The sequence below is a fragment of the Heterocephalus glaber genome, unplaced genomic scaffold (assembly GCF_053883595.1).
Source record: "Heterocephalus glaber isolate CG9 unplaced genomic scaffold, H.glaber_assembly_v1.0 deba00001831, whole genome shotgun sequence".
Classification (NCBI taxonomy): domain Eukaryota; kingdom Metazoa; phylum Chordata; class Mammalia; order Rodentia; family Bathyergidae; genus Heterocephalus; species Heterocephalus glaber.
Window position 1 is genome coordinate 258,829 of NW_028258491.1, and position 16,814 is coordinate 275,642.

Below are 16,814 nucleotides of genomic sequence, written 5' to 3' on the forward strand. Positions count from 1 at the left end.
TTTCTACTCTGTTAAGAGATATTCCCAAGGAAGCTAGAACCAGTGTGTGAAGAAAGCAGAACTCTGACTGAGGGTTCTTGCATCTTCAACAGATACAAGACTGCAAAGTAGAATCATGGTCACTATAGGGTGGAAAGTGATGGATAGGAGGAGGAAGGGCCTGGATAGCAGATATCAAAATCCACTTAGATGGGGGAACATATTCCAGTGTTATATACTCCAGCAGATAAGGGTGACAATAAGTTATGACAATTAACTGTGTATGTTATTATAACTACAAGAGATTAGCTTGAATGTTTCAAATGCAAGAAATGGCATACATTTAAAGAACTGGGACTGCTAATTTCCCTAATCTGATCATTACATGCTGTACACATGTGACAATTATCACTGTGTGGGGGAAGGATTTAGCTTAATGGTGCCATGCCGGCCTGCCAAGCAAAAAGTCCTGAGTTTGATCCCTGGTATCAAAAATTATCACTGTGTGCCCCATAAATATATACTTATCTCAATTAATTTTTAAAATTAAAGATAATTTGTTAAAAATGTACCTTTAACCCTGAGTCAAACATTTGCAATTTGGAATCTTCCCATCTAGCTACTCTAGCTGCTTGACTTGATGGGGAAGAAGCAGTATTCTCTGAGTCCCTCCTGCATCTGGTTTCTCCCACACCACTCAGCAGCCTGTGCTACCTCTATACTGGAGCATGATGAAGGAGTAATGATCCATCATTGCCTGTCCCCTGCCTGAAGACCAATAGAGTTGGACTCTGTCCTCAGAGATGGCAGGAAGGCAGATGCAGACATGGACACACCGAAGCAAATGATGAGAAGATACATGCACCCCACTGGAAAAGGATGAGAAAACTGAAATCCTGGAGGATACAGGCTGATTATTTACAGTTCTGTGTGTGTAAGAGTCCAATGTGCACAGCTCATAATTAAATAAATTTGTTCACAATATCTCAGTCTGTAAGGATTTGTTAACATTGATGGAATAAGAACATAGAAAAAGGCAGCACCCTTTGTCATGTCTGGGACTTTCTACTTACCAAGAGCCTATTCAGCTACATTCCTCTCTTCTGATTTTCAGTTTTCATAATCTATTTTTTTTTATAACTAGGGGTTAATGGATACTAGGCAAGTGCTCCACCAGTGAGCTGTACCAAATCCTTTTTTATTTTTTAATTTGATACAGGATCTCTCTGAGTTGCTCAAGCCAGCCTCAAAATAGCAGTCCTCCTGACTTGGCCTCCCAAGTAGCTGGGAGTGCAGACATACACTCAAAGCTTATTTGTATTACCATGTTTAATTGTATACGTATTTCCGAGGTTCATTGTGATATTTCAGTACATGCATAGAGTGTGTATAGGTTTGACTCACTTTGAAATACTTCCCAACAAGAATGGCTGGTTAAAAAAGTGGTATACACAATGGAATATAATTTAACCTTCAAGAAAAATGGCATCATGTCAGTTGTGGAAAAATTGAAGGAAATTGCAATTATAATGTTAAGTGAAATAAATCAGACAATGTATGGCTTCCCTATGTGAAAAACCTGAATCATAAATAAATAAAATAATAAAATAAAGAGAGGGAGCATGAAAAAAAAAAACAAGATTTTTTTTTTTGAGATATGGAAAGCGAACAGGGAAACCGAGATGGTAGGGGGGAGAATAACAGCATCAAAAATAAACAAGATATTTTGACTGTCAACTGCCCCAAAATGAATGTGACTATCATGTATTTCAAACATACACAAATAAATAAAACTTTTTCAAAAGAAAATATGAGTTCAATATCATTAAAGCATTCAAATTATCAAGAAATTTGAGAATTATGTTTGTATCAAGAATCAGATAGCATATTCTATTGTCTGATTATTTTTTTCTAAGGACAAGTTCTTGTTATCCTTCCAATATGTCTTTCTTGTTGATAGGTTGATAGGTTGGAGATTTAATGTTTTACACTACTTTGAATGAAAATCTAGTTTGCACTTTCTTTATCTGATTGATTAGGTTAGAATATTGTAAAAGCATTGATTTTTACATATTTGATAACTTTATACTTCACTGAAATCCACAGGTTCCTTTCAGTTGGTTCCAATCAAAGCCAGACTAAAATCATCTCAGGGCTTCCCTGGAAGAGAATCTACTTGCAATCAAACTCACGTGGCTTTTCACAGGTTTCAGGTCTCATGTGTTATTGGCTTTCTTCAATTTGTTCCCCCTTGGAAATCAGATTATAACATGGAAGTTGGAAGAGATGGGTTCCCACAGGTCCTTTCAAGGATCTTTTGTCCAGTGACCTAAAGACCTCGCACTAGGCTCCACCTCTTCAAAGTTCCATTACTTCCCAATAGAACCATCCTGAGGGCCAAGCCTTCAATACATAAAATTTTTGGGAGAAGTTATTCAAATCTAAAGTCTCTATGTTCTCTTCATTGCAAACTATCACTAAGTGCAGCCCATAGTCAAGAAGGAGGAGATTATACAAGGATGTGAACAATAGGAACTAAGGATCATTGGGCATTTTTTGAAGCTGCCACCAAGCCGCATTTTTCAAGACTCTAGACTCCAAGCACAAGAAACTGGAGACATTACACAGATCTCCAGCACAGCTTCCAATGCATCAAACTGCCAACATGATTCTCGATGACCATGAAATAATTCTTTGAAAAGACCTAGCACTTTGGAAGAACTTTCTTTACATGGGGTGTTTACTTACACAGAACCTACTTGCTTCTCCTTGCTATACAGTCTGAAGAAGCACTCTAGCTTCTCTTTTACAAAGATAGTTCTTCCATCAAGCCAAATGCAACAAATTTCCCCTGCAGTGACTTGTTTCTTCAAAACTAGTAAAGGATAATACTGTTCCAAAATATATTTCCACTATATATCGCTATAATTTATGAAGTTTAGTAATACTTATTGATTCTATGAATTTTTCTAGTTGCTAATGCACCATAGATGTCCAAGTTTGTATCAGTCAGTGTTCACTAGAAAAAGAGATTCAATAGAAGATTATATATGTATACATACATATATAAATATATATATATATATATATGTTTAAAAGGTTAACTTACAGTAGCTGTCTGCAGAGTGAGGTTCTGAGGAAGGCAAAATGGCCTTCTGAACTCTGGAAATCTGAAGAATTCTGTCAAAATTGAAGACCTCGTGCTCACTGCCGAGGTCCAAGCAAGTCATTATTAGGAAGCTGAAAGGTCTGTGTTGCAACACTAAGAGTCTGCTCTGGAAGCCTGGAGGTGGATGTCTAAAGGTGACGGAAAAGACTGAAGCTTCTCTGAAGAAATAGAAATAAGAATTCCTTATTTCCCAGAATGAGACTTCCCTCTGCAGTAAGTCCACCATTGAGACACAGTCACAACAATGCTAAACCAATCAGCTGGATATTTCTCAGTCAAGTTGACCCCACAGATAACTATCACAATCCATGCCTTAACAACTTGACAACTAGATATATTTGCTTAAACCTTACTTAAACTCCAAATATAATAACAAGTTCATAATTACACTTAACATGGTACAACTATCCTGTGCACAAATAAGACAGCACTATTTCATTCTGAGAATAGATGGCAAAGTTTTTCTTGTGGCGATGCCTACTCCTAACATTTCCTAACATGAAAATTGTAATATGGATCTAACATATAGAAGAACTAATATTGAGGCTATTAACAGTATTTTTAAAAGATTTCACATTGTCCCCTGAAAGAAGTACACAGAATCACAAGGAACAGCCAGAGGCCTGCCCTGACACCATCATGAAGTGTCTACTGATATGAGGGAGAAGCCCATAGGGACCAGAAGAGCATGGTTTTTTCCAGGTTTTACCCAGGGTCCTTTCCCCACTCCAGCAGCTGGGACCCACAGGGCCAGGCAAAGGACCACCTGGAAAAGAGCTGCACAGTGGCACAAGCATCAGCCAGAACCCCACAAGCCACCCTGATGCCATCAGGGAAAGCAACAGAAATAAGGCTTCAGGAGGCTTGCAGAAAATTGAAGACCACTGTGTGAGAAAAAACACCTCAACAAAATCACAGCAGAAGGAATACCTCATTGAAAATTGATGCAGCAGAGTGAGCCAGTGTTGGGACAGAATTTCAGATATAGAACTCAAAATTTCAATAGTGACCAAGAAAAGAAAAATTTCTTTAGAATTCCAAGTGACCATGAGAATCAATCCTGCAGGTACTACATGATGCAAAGGAGAATAATATAAGACTGATTGGAGGGGCTGGGATCAGCCGCAACCAGGACACCATGCAGCTCAGGTGTGAGCAACCTGCCCTGTGACCCAACCAGGCCTGCAGAAGCTGAGACATCCTCGGAGAGCATTTCAGCTGCTGTTGCCTAAACCTCAAGTGTTCCCAGACTTTGCTGGAGAGAATCATTCTGGGAAAAAGGAGCAGAGTCTTGTGAAGTCACTAAATTGCCCATGGAACTCAGAGTTGCAACCTTCCTGCTTCAGCCTCCTAGACTGCTGGGATTACTGATGGCATCCTCACCACACCCAGCTGACACCAAGGAGCCACCTGAGGACAGCCTAAAGTTTGGAAGACCTGATAGCATGAACATGGGCATGGATGCACCCAAAGAAGAAGTGGCCAAGGTCTCCTGTGTGTGCTGGGGCTGTCCTCACCCCTGGCCTGTCCAGGGCTCTGTATGGGACCACTGAACCTGCCAGCCAGTAACTGACTCTACCCTGTGTGGGGGAGTCCTGGGGCCTCCCCATGCCCTCCATTCATGCCTGGGGCCTGCACCACATCCCTATCTCAACCCTTGGGCTCACATGTGGATGCCCTGGGGTGGTGGTATCTGGACGGGACATCCACTGCTGCTTGGCTCGGAGCCTGTAGATTGGTGTAGGGCCACCTCTAGCTTTAATCCCTACAAAGGCAGCCGGCACCTGACTGCCCTGGGCCTCAGTGTACTTCCTCATTCCTGGGGATCCCAATCCTCCCCACCCTCTCCAGCTCTGGTCAGAAACACCACCTACTGTCCCCTGGTGAGGGCCCAGGACCCAGCCAGCTCAGCCTCCTGGGCTGCAGTGGGGGCCCGACCCAAAGTGCTCCAATCTGGAGGTGGCCCCAAAGCTGTCCCTTGGGCCAAGCCTCCAGCTTACATACACAGGTGCTCCTGCTGTCCTCCAACTCTCAACTCTGCCCTCTGCTCCTGACCCCCATGCCAGATCCTGAGCTGGAGCCTGAGCCCCACATGCTAGATCTTGAGCTGGAGCCCCAGCCCCCCATGCTAGATCCTGAGCCCCAGCCCACCATGCTAGATCTGGGGCCTGAGCCCCAGGCCCCCATGCTAGATCCTGAGCTGGAGCCACAGCCCCTCATCCTAAACCCTGAGCCCCAGTCCCCCATCTTAGAATCTGACCCCAGTCCTCTGTCCTAGACCCTGAGCCCCAGCTTTGGTAGGCAACCCTGTAGGGCCTGCTGATGCCTCTTCCAGCCCTAGTCAATGCTCTGCACCCACCCCACCCCAAGCCCTGGCATGTGGCACCCAACTTACCAGGCTTTGCCTCAGGTCTTGCACCTGGATTCGCCACATACAGAGGCTCAGGTGTGAGATGTTCACTGCCGTCCAGACCATGCCCACTCCTCTCTCCCATATCTCCCTCCACTTTATTTCCTGTGTCCTTCAGCCCCCATGGCCACCCTTCTCCACAGCTTCTGCCCTGGCCAGCACACTAGTCCCACTGGATACACCAAATGTAATACAACCAAGCAAATTTTGCATGCTTAGGTTTTTAAGTGATGGGCTGTAGAAATGGTTCCTTTTCTCTATCAGTCAATAAATGTTTAAGGTTAATAAAAAAATAAAATAAGACTGATTGGAATCTATGAGGAAACAGGAGAGTGCAGATAACATAAAAAAGCTGTTCACAGAAGAAATGGCAGAAAATTTCACAAGCAGGGGGAAAGAATTTGGAATACAGATAAGTGATACATATAGGAATCCAACTAGCAATGACAAAACAAATCTACACCTAGGCATATAATAGTTAAGATTCCAGAAACCCAACAGAAGAACAAACTTCTACAAGCAGTTAGAGAAAAGAAAAAAGAGTCACATAGAAAGGAGTGACCATCAGAATCACCTCAACAGAAACCCTCAAGTCTAGGAGAGTCTGCAATGAAAGATTTCAAACTCTAAAGGAAAACAACCTCCAACCCAGATTTATGTCCCCTGCAAAACTATCTTTAAAAATTGATGGAGGCATGATACTTGCATAAAAAAGAGCAGCTGATAAACTTCATGAATACCAAACCAGCACTACAAAAATTTTAAACAATGCCCTAGGAAAAGATAATGAGGATCATCACCCCTAGAAGACCAGAAGAATGACATTGGGGATGTGAAAAAATTAAATGTAAATTGAGAGATTAGAAAAAGAATCATGACAAGGATAAGTGAATACCTGTCATTTATAACCATCAATGTTAATGGTCTCAATTCACCAATCAAAGAAATGCACTATCAGAATGGTTCAAGAAGCAATATTTAACAATATGCTGCATACAAAAAAACACACTTTATAAAAAGAGAAACTCATAGACTGAAAGTTAAAGCGTGGAAAACCATACTCCATATGATACGAAACTGAAAAAATCAGGAGTGACTAACCTCTTTGTAGATCAAGTGGATTTCAAACAAACACTGATTAAGAGAGACAAAGAAGGCCACTACATCCTTGTAAATGGGCCAATCCAAGAGGAAGAGATTACAATCATAAATATATGTGCACCAAATACTAGAGCACCCCCCAAACGAAACAAATACAGACAGACATGAAAAATTAAGTACACACTAATACAATAGTAGTCAGGGAACTTAATAATCCACTGTCACAAATAGATACATCTACTAAACAGAAAATAATGAAATACTGCACTCAATCAAACTCCTGAACAAATGAATTTAACAGGTGCTTACGGTGTTCCACTCCACAAAATCAGAATGCACTTTCTTTTCAGCTGTACACAGGTCATTCTCCAAAGTAGACCACATACTAGTTCATAGAACATGTTTAAGTAAATGCAATGGAATTGAAGTTATCCCCTGTATATTATAAGACCATAGTGTGATGAAATTGGAGATCAATAACCAAAGAAACTGCAAGAATTACATAACACATGAAAATTGAACAGCACACTTCTGAATCACAAATGGGTCACAGAAAAATTGAAGAAAAAATAAGTTTCCTCATTTAAATGAAAATGGAAATACAACATATTGGAATCTATTGGCCACAATGTGAGTAGTCTTATGAGAAATATTAATAGCACAGAATACTCATATTACAAAAACCAACCCCAAATAAACAACCTGATGGTGAAACTCAAGCATCTAGAAAAAGAAGAGCCAGACAAACCAAAAACTCATACAGGGAAGGAAATTATAAAGCTCAGAACACAAATGAATGCAATGGAGACTAAGAGAATGAAACAAAATATTAATGAAGCAAAGATTTGGTACTTTGAAAGAATACGCAAAATTTAAAAGAAACATAGCCAACCTTATCAAAAACAGGAAAGAAGAGATGCAAATGAAAGCAATAGGAATGAAAAGGATGAAATTACAATTGATTCAGCAGAAACTCAGAGGATCAAAAGCACTACTTTGAGAAGCTCTATGCCAGTAAGATGGAAACACTGAGGAAATGGAATAATTGTTAGATATGTATGAATTACCAAAGTTGAAGAAAGAATACCTAAACATTCTAAACAGTCAAGTATCAATCAATGAAATTGAAAACATATTTTAAAACATATCAACTAATTAAAGCCCAGGCCCTGATGGCTTCACTGCTGTATTCTAAAAGACATTTAGAGAATAATTATTGCCAGTACTGTTTAAACTCTTCAGTGAAATTGAAAGTGAAGCAATACCCCCAAATTCATACCTGGAAGAAAGTATCACCTTTATCACAAAAGCAGAGAAAGTCCCAAATGAAAAAGAAGTAGAGGCCAACCACACCAATAAAAATAAATATAAAATCTTCAACAACATACTGGCAAAGAGAATGCAGAAGACCATCAAGAAGAGCATACACATTGACCAAGTGGGATTCATCCCAGGGATGGGGGAATAGTTCAACATATGCAAATGAATAAATATAATACACTATATTAATAGTGTCAAGGACAAAAACCATATGATTATCTCAACAGGTGCAGAAAAATTGACAAAATCAAACAAGGATTCATGATTAAAAACCCTACAAAAATGGAATAGAATACCTGTACCTCAACCTGATAAAACCAATCTATCAAAAACCAACAGCCAATATGATACTAAATGGACAAAAACTGGAATTCTTCACAGTAAAATGAGGAAGAAGTCAAAGATGTCCACTATCAACACTCCTATTCAATATAGTTTTGGAAACATTAGCCATAACAATTAGAGAAGAGAAAGAATATAAATAGATATATGAAACAAAGAACTCAAATTGTCATTATTTATAGACCACATGATACTCTATATAGAAGATACCAAGAACTCCACCAAAAGTCTTCCACACTTCATAACCAAATTCAGTAATGCAGCAGGACACAAGGTCAAAACAAAAATCAATACCTTTCTTAAACCTGAATACAGACTCACTGTAAACTGGAAAAACAACTCCCTTTGCAATTACAAAAAAAAAAAAAAAAACAAAGAAATACCTAGGAATAAACCTAATGAAAGGAACCAAAGACCTCTACTCCCAAAAAAATAATAAGTGAAAGAAAAGATTGAAGAGGATATCAGAAAATGGAAAGACATCACTTGCTGCTAGGTAGGAAGAACAAACATAGTGAAAATAGCCTTACTTGACATACTCTATATGTGAAACTAGGGATACAGTATAGCATGAGTATAATAGGTGGGAAAACTATCAAAGTATGTTACATACAAATGGGCCACAATTAATCTGTATAACTAATAAAAAGAATTATAGTAAGGTACAATGCTATGCCACTTTACATAAAAAGAAGAGGCTATAATTTACAAAACAGGAAATATAACAAGTAATAGCAGGAATGCAATAATCTGGCACTGTGGGGGGCCTCCCCCCCCCGACTAGTACTCTTGAGTGCCTTTTAAGGGCATGTCTAAGCCTGCTGCAAGTCTACCGGGCAACAAGGAAGTAGCCCCAGTACCCTCCCCTTGCTCCCTCCCTCTAGCCCTACAGTATATATGTTGTAACAGCTTCTGCAATAAACGAGACTTGATCAGAAGTCTTGTCTCCATCTCTCATGTCCCCTGTCCTTTGTCATTCTCGCTCCCCCTCTAGGGTCTCTGTTGACTTACCCACAGGCCAGGACAAGTGGCGCCCAACGTGCGGCCAGAGAACGGGGGATCCAGTGAAGAACACTGCCCCCGGGCCCAATAAAATAAAATAGAAAAAAGAGGATTGCGTCTGACGTGAACCTGCCATCTTTCCTGCACCTTGGTGAGTTGAGCAGCGATTATGGGACAGGGCGTTAGCTAGCATGAGTTATTTGTACAAGGTCTTAAAGAAACTTTACAGGCACGAGGGGTAAAGGTTACAGTCAAACAGTTGTCAAATTTTTTGATTATATTAGAGATCTCTGCCCTTGGTTTCCCGCCGAGGGTACTATTGATGAGAGGAGATGGAAAAGAGTAGGGGAGGCCCTTAAGGATTATTATGCTACTTGCGGACCAGGAAAGGTCCCGATCACTACATTTTCTTATTGGAATCTTATTAATGACATTATCTCTCAGAAAACCAAAGATCCGGTGGTGGCTCAAGCCATCCAGGTCGGTGAGATAGCTCTCCGATCAGAGGAAGGGTTGATCACTCTCCCTCGGAGTGAGGAGTTTGTAAATACCCTGTGGGACGCCAAGATGGTGCCGAGGCCTGAGCCCCTGGGGGACGGGACTTCCTCAAAAAATGAGGAAGAAGACTTGATGTCTTTTGATAGCGACAATGACTCAAACAAGAAAAAACAAAATGTTATTGATGAGGGTTTACAGGCGGGCTCTGCCTCTTCCAAGCCTTTTAAAGAAAAGCTTCGGCGCTCCTCAGCTTCTGCCTCCGCTCTTTCAGCCCCTGCCTCTGACCCCGCCCCGCCTGTTAAGGAGGTACCAGCCTTGTATCCTTCCCTCCGACATTTCAGAACCCCCCCCTTTTCACAGAACGGTCCGGGGGAGGCTGACTGGGCCAATCTTGAGGAGGAGGCAACCAGATATCATAATCCTGCCTGGCCGCCCATAGTCCAAGGTCCTCCTCCTTATGTTCCAGTATCCAACACTCCCAATGCGCACGCTTTGGCATGCGCTGCTGTTGATCCCCACAAGGAACTCTGGGACAAGATAAAATTTCTAAAAGAACAAATAAGATTAGAAAAGGAACATCAAGAACTTATTGCCCAGCTCAAAGGCTTAAGAACAGGCAAAGCCCATGAAAATGTCCATAGAGAAGACAAATTTAAGCCACGACCCCCCGTTAGAGGGGCAGCCCCTAGGGTGCCATCCGGGTCACGAGTATCCCTGAAAATTAAAAATGCGGAAGTCTTTCCCGTAACTAAAACTACTGACACACAGGGACAGGCGTGGAGACACCACAGTGGTTTCGATGTTAAGGTCATTAAAAAATTTAAAACAGCTGCAGCTCAATCAGGGGCCACTGCAATTTACACAATGGCCATTTTAGAATCAGTGGCAGAAAATTGGCTCACCCCAATCGATTGGCTTATGCAGACTACCGGCTCCTGGCCAGTTGCTCTCGCTTCTTATACAGGCTTAATAGACAATCACTATCCTCCAAACAAACTTATTGACTTTGCCAATAGACATGAGTTCATTTTCCCAAAAGTCACTTCCTGTTCTCCTCTAACAGAAGCCCTATTAGTCTTTACAGATGGTTCTTCTACCGGGATAGCTGCCTATGTGTGGGACAATGACATTGTCCACTTCCAAACCAGCTGTTCTTCAGCCCAAATAACCGAGCTACATACAGTCATGGAAGTATTTTCTGCATTCCCTGAACAAGCCTTTAATCTCTTTATTGACAGTGCCTACATTGCCCAATCTGTTCCCCTATTGGAGACATGTGGATTGATAAAACACGCTTCTCAAACTGGTGGTCTTTTTATTCAATTACGAGATCTAATCAGAAAAAGATCCCAGCCTTTTTTATTGGGCACCTTCATGCCCACTCTAAGCTACCTGGCCCACTTACAGAAGGCAACCGGTTAGCAGATCTGGCCACAAGACCTCAGGCCTTTGCCTACTCACTAAGTATTGATGCCTCCATTCAGATTGATCAGGCACAGAAGGCGCACCAGTTACATCACCTTAGTGCCCACACGCTTCACCTCATGTATAAACTTACTAGAGAACTAGCTAGACAAATTGTTCAAACCTGCCCTACGTGCACCCTCCATCTTCCCACACCTCATCTGGGAGTTAATCCTCGTGGCTTAATTCCAAATGCCCTATGGCAAATGGACATCACACATTACCCTGAATTTGGAAATCTTAAATATATACATGTCAACATTGATACATATAGTGGATTTATATTTGCCACCCTACAGTCCGGGGAAGCTACTAAACATGTAATTGCCCACCTTCTAGTTGCCTTCTCAGTACTTGGATGTCCACAGCAAATTAAGACAGACAATGGTCCAGGCTATACCAGTTCTGGCTTCTCAAAGTTTTACAAACAATTAAAAATAACACACATGACGAGAATCCTATATAATCCACAGGGACAAGACATTATAAAAAGAGCCAACCTCACACTCAAAATTACATTAGATAAAATAAAAAGAGGGGAATGGTACCCTATCAAGGGGTCACCTAAAAACCTGATATCACATGCACTATTTATTCTTAACTTCTTAAATTTGGATGCCAAAGGTTCATCTGCAGCCAACCGTTTCTGGCAACCAGAGACGCAAAAACAATTTGCCTCTGTGATGTGGAGAGACCCCCTGGACCACTCATGGCATGGGCCTGACCCCGTACTCGTCTGGGGCCGAGGGTCAGTGTGTGTTTACTCCAAGGAAATGAAGTCAGCCAGGTGGCTTCCAGAAGGCTTAGTAAAACAAGTTGATAAGCGTGTTGATGATGCCGATGATCCAACATTGTCCAATTTCAACCAGTTAATAATGGTGTCTACAATTACAATCTAATAATCATCAAGAGTATAGTATAATTCAATTTGGCTAGTTATATTTGGGTGCACCCTAATTTATACACTGTATCATATGTTTGTCTATTGTCTGTTGTTTGTGTTCGTACAGTTGAGCTCAATGCTTCCCTTCCTCTTCAAAGGATATTCGCCTATTGTTAAATTGATTTATAGATAAATATTATTAAACTAAAGACATGCTTTTCTTCACAGGTTGTTAATTGATCAAAGTACCACTGAAATTTATTTTATGAAAGTGACGTGCATTGTCACCCACACGCAACAATCAAATTGCAATTAACAGTTATAAAATAAAAAGATATATATTCTTAATTGTTTGTCAAAACGATTGTAGATGAGAACTCCCTTTGATGAATATAGAAGTGGCCACCCAGAAAATGATTATTCTGGTCTTAATTCATTAAAGGGACCCCCTAGTAAATTTTATATTATATAATCTTATGGAAGACATATCACAATGAATATTATCTAAATATGTTATAAATTGATTGTATTGGTTGTCCTTGATATTTAAGCACTGAATATGTTGTTACAAAATGTTTACATTGGTTAAGTTCTGAAAATGTTATTGTAATATGCCCACATTGGTTATCTTCAAAAGCTTAATCAGGTTAGCCTAACTCTCTTATCTACAGCCCAGCCTTGTTTACATCGCAGGACGAAATTTTGCTTACAGGTTAAAAAGATGACATGCCTGAATCTGTTGCATGGTCTGTTGCTGTTCCTGGCACCGACAACAAAAAGTGGATTTCAACCAGTTAACAAACAACAATTGCTCATTGCCCTGTATGGTAACCCCTGTGACTGTGCTGGGGGTTCTGGCAGGGCTGCACCCACAAGTTACACTCGTAGTACTGATTGCAGTGACAAGATTGCCTACTTAGTTTATGAGGCCGCATTAGTGGGAGGATATAACCAAAAATGGAAATATGTCACTAAGCCCAAAATCATACCCACTGTCAATGGCAAACCAGGGCCATGCCCTGCCGGTTGTGTCATGGCCGCAGAGATGCATTCTACCTGTTACACTGAAGCCCAACAATGTACATATTCCGACAGAAAAATATATTTGACTGCTGTTCTACAAAGAACTTACAGGGGCTCCGTCGGAGGTGACTGGGATTTTCCCAGCCCCACTGGATATCCTAAATTTGGCCAACCCTCCTGCAATGGCAGTCCCGGCAAAGATGTCTGCTGGCCACCGCAGGCCCCAATTCATGTATCTGATGGTGGCAGGCCTTCAGATCAGCTCAGGGAAGAGCGAATACAAAACAACTGGAGACTATCATCCAAGAGATGTACCCCTCCGTAAATTATCATCCACTGGCCCTTTCCAAACCTCAAGGCCCAGACCCTGACACAGAAACCCTGAGTGTCCTAGAGGCCACTTATCATTTGATCAATACATCTAACCCAGCCTTTGCTGTGGATTGTTGGCTGTGCTTGACTCTTGGCACACCCCTGCCCCTTGCCTTGCCAGTTGTCGACCAAACTGACTATGCCAACAGTTCTAGTTACAATTGCAGTTTTTTTCTGCCTTTCAGGGTCCAGCCAGTACAGTTCAATGCCTCAGTTTGTTATCTAAATTCGGGCCACAACAATAGCTTCAACATACGTGTTGGAGCCCAAAATTTCTCTCTCTGCTTGGTAGTGCTTAATGGCCCTGCCACCATTTGCCCTGCCCCAGGTCATGTGCTCGTCTGTGGAGGGAGCTTGGCATTCACCTCCCTCCCCACTAATTGGACTGGGCTGTGCGTGGTGGCGACTGTCCTCCCGGACACCTCCCTTATTCCTGGAGATGAGCCAGTGCCCTTGCCCAGCTTTGACTATATCGCTGGGAGACATAAAAGGGCCGTCTCACTGGTCCCCTTGCTCGTGGGGCTAGGGGTGTCCAGCGCCCTTGCCACTGGCTCTGCTGGCGTCAGGGTGGCGTTACACTCCTATGCCAAATTATCCAACCAGTTGATTAATGATGTTCAAGCTCTCTCCAACACTCTTGCAGATATACAAGATCAGATTGATTATCTGGCTGAGGTGGTCCTTCAAAATAGAAGGGGCCTGGACCTCCTCACGGCAAAACAAGGAGGGACTTGCATAGCCCTAAATGAACATTGTTGTTTCTATGCCAATAAATCTGGGATCGTCAGGGGAAAAATTCGTGAACTTCAGGAAGATTTAAACAGACGACGACAAGAATTCATTCAAAATCCCCTCTGGACTGGCCTCAATGGTTTCCTCCCTTATCTCCTCCCTTTGCTGGGACCCTTATTGGGTTTACTTCTGCTCATTTCCTTGGGGCCCATAATATACAACAAAATCATGGCCTTCCTTAGAGCCCGGGTAGAGACAATAAAAACAGCACCCATACAGGTCTACTATCATAGATTGGCAATGGCTGACCAGGACGAATGCCAGACCGTTGATTAGGTCCTTGCCATGGCAAAGTGTTCTCTCCCCACCTGGTGAGTGGCCTGGCAAGCCAATGATGGGCAACTGAGCAAGTGTGCCATGCAATGAGAGAGCCCTCGTGTGCCGCCTAAGACAGGTGCCAGAGCCTTGATTCTCTGGTTAACCGATGATGGGTAAGGTGCACGGTGCAGACACGTATGTTGCTCTGACCCAAGACAGGCTCAGCCCCCACAGGCTTGGCTCTCCTGACACCTTTCTAAAATTATAATTTTAAAGGGAGGACCTGTGGGGGGCCTTGTCCCCCCCCCCGCTAGTACTCTTGAGTGCCTTTTATGGGCATGTCTAAGCCTGCTGCAAGTCTACCCGGCAACAAGGAAGTAGCCCCAGTACCCTCCCCTTGCTCCCTCCCTCTAGCCCTAAGGTATATATGTTGTAACAGCTTCTGCAATAAAGGAGACTTGATCAGAAACCTGTCTTGTCTCCATCTCTCCTGTCCCCTGTCCTTTGTCATTCTCACTCCCCCTCTAGGGTCTCTGTTGACTTACCCACGGGCCGGGACAGCTAAAAACCTGCAGGTCCTGATGTTTTCACTGCTGAATTCTACAAGAAATTTAGAGAAGATCTAATTCCACTACTCCTCATAATCTTCAATAAAATAGAAAAGGAGGCAATATACCTAAAGCCATTCCTGGAAACAAGAATTACCCTGATATTAAAACAAGAGAAGGATCCAACCAAGAAAGGAGAACTACAGGCCAATCTCCTTACTGGACATAGATTTAAAAAATCCTTAATAAGGAAGAAGGGAAAAAAAAAATATGAGAAACAAAAAAATAGAAACAAAGTCTTTTTAAATAGGGAAAGGTGGAGGGGGTAAAGAGAGGGGAGGAGAATGGGGAAAAATTAGAACCAAGATGCATCATGTAAAGGTATAAGATCCCAAGGATGAATGTAATTGTATTTTATACCTAAATGTACAAATAAACTTAATGGAAAAAATCCTTAATAAGATTCTAGCAAATGATCAATAATATAATACACTATGACCAAGTAGGAGTCTTCCTAGTCATATAAGGATGGTTCTACATACAAAAATCAATAAATGTAATGCACCATGTCAACAGATACAAAATAAAAAATCACATGATAACCTCAACAGATGCAGAAAAAGCATTCAACATAGCCCAACATCTATTAATGATAAAAACCTACAGAAAATTTGAATAGACGCTCTTTATCTCAATCTGATAAAAGCTATCTATGACAAAAAACAACATCATATGAATGATCAGAAACTTACAGATTTCACTTTAAAATCAGGCACAAGAAAAGGATGTCCACTATCACCACTTCTGTTGAATATATTTCTGGAGACATTAGGCAGAGCAATAAGCCAAGAGAAAGAAATAAAAATAATAAAGACAGTAAAGGAAGAAGTTAAATTATCACTATTTGTGGATGATGTGATACTCTATATAGAGGATCCCAAAACTCCACCAAAGACTCCTACATTTAATAACCAAATTCAGTAGCATAGCAGGATATGAAGTCCACACCCAAACTTTAATAGCTTTCCTATACAAATGACAAATGCACTGAGAGAATAATTAAAGAAACTATACCTTTCACAATGCGAGCAAGAAAAATGAAATACTTAGGAATCAATCTAAAGAGGATAGTAAAAGACCTTTACATAGAAAACTACGGTACTCTGAAAAAGGAGATCAAGGAAGATATCAGAAAAATATCCCTTGTTCTCACATAGGTTGAAACAATATAGTGAAAATGGCCATATTTTCAAAAAAGTTATGTAGATTTAATTCAATTCCAATCAAAATATCAACAGATCATCTCATAGAACTAGCAGAATCAATCCTAAAATCATTTGGAAACAGAAGAGACCTAGAATAGCAAAAGCAATCTTGGGAAACAGAAGTAAGGTCAGAGACATCACAATCCCCAACTTGAAATTATACTACAAAGGTGCCATGATAAAAACAGTTGGTACTGGTGGATAAACAGACCTGAGTGTCTGAACAGAAGAAGGAACAGAATAGAGGATGAAGAAATAACTCCAAGCACACTGAGGTATCTGATCTTTGTCAAAGTGGCCAAACACCTTCACTGGAAGAAAGATATCATCTTTAATAAATGATTCTGGGAAAATTGGCTTTCCACATGCCAAAGATTAAAACAAGAAC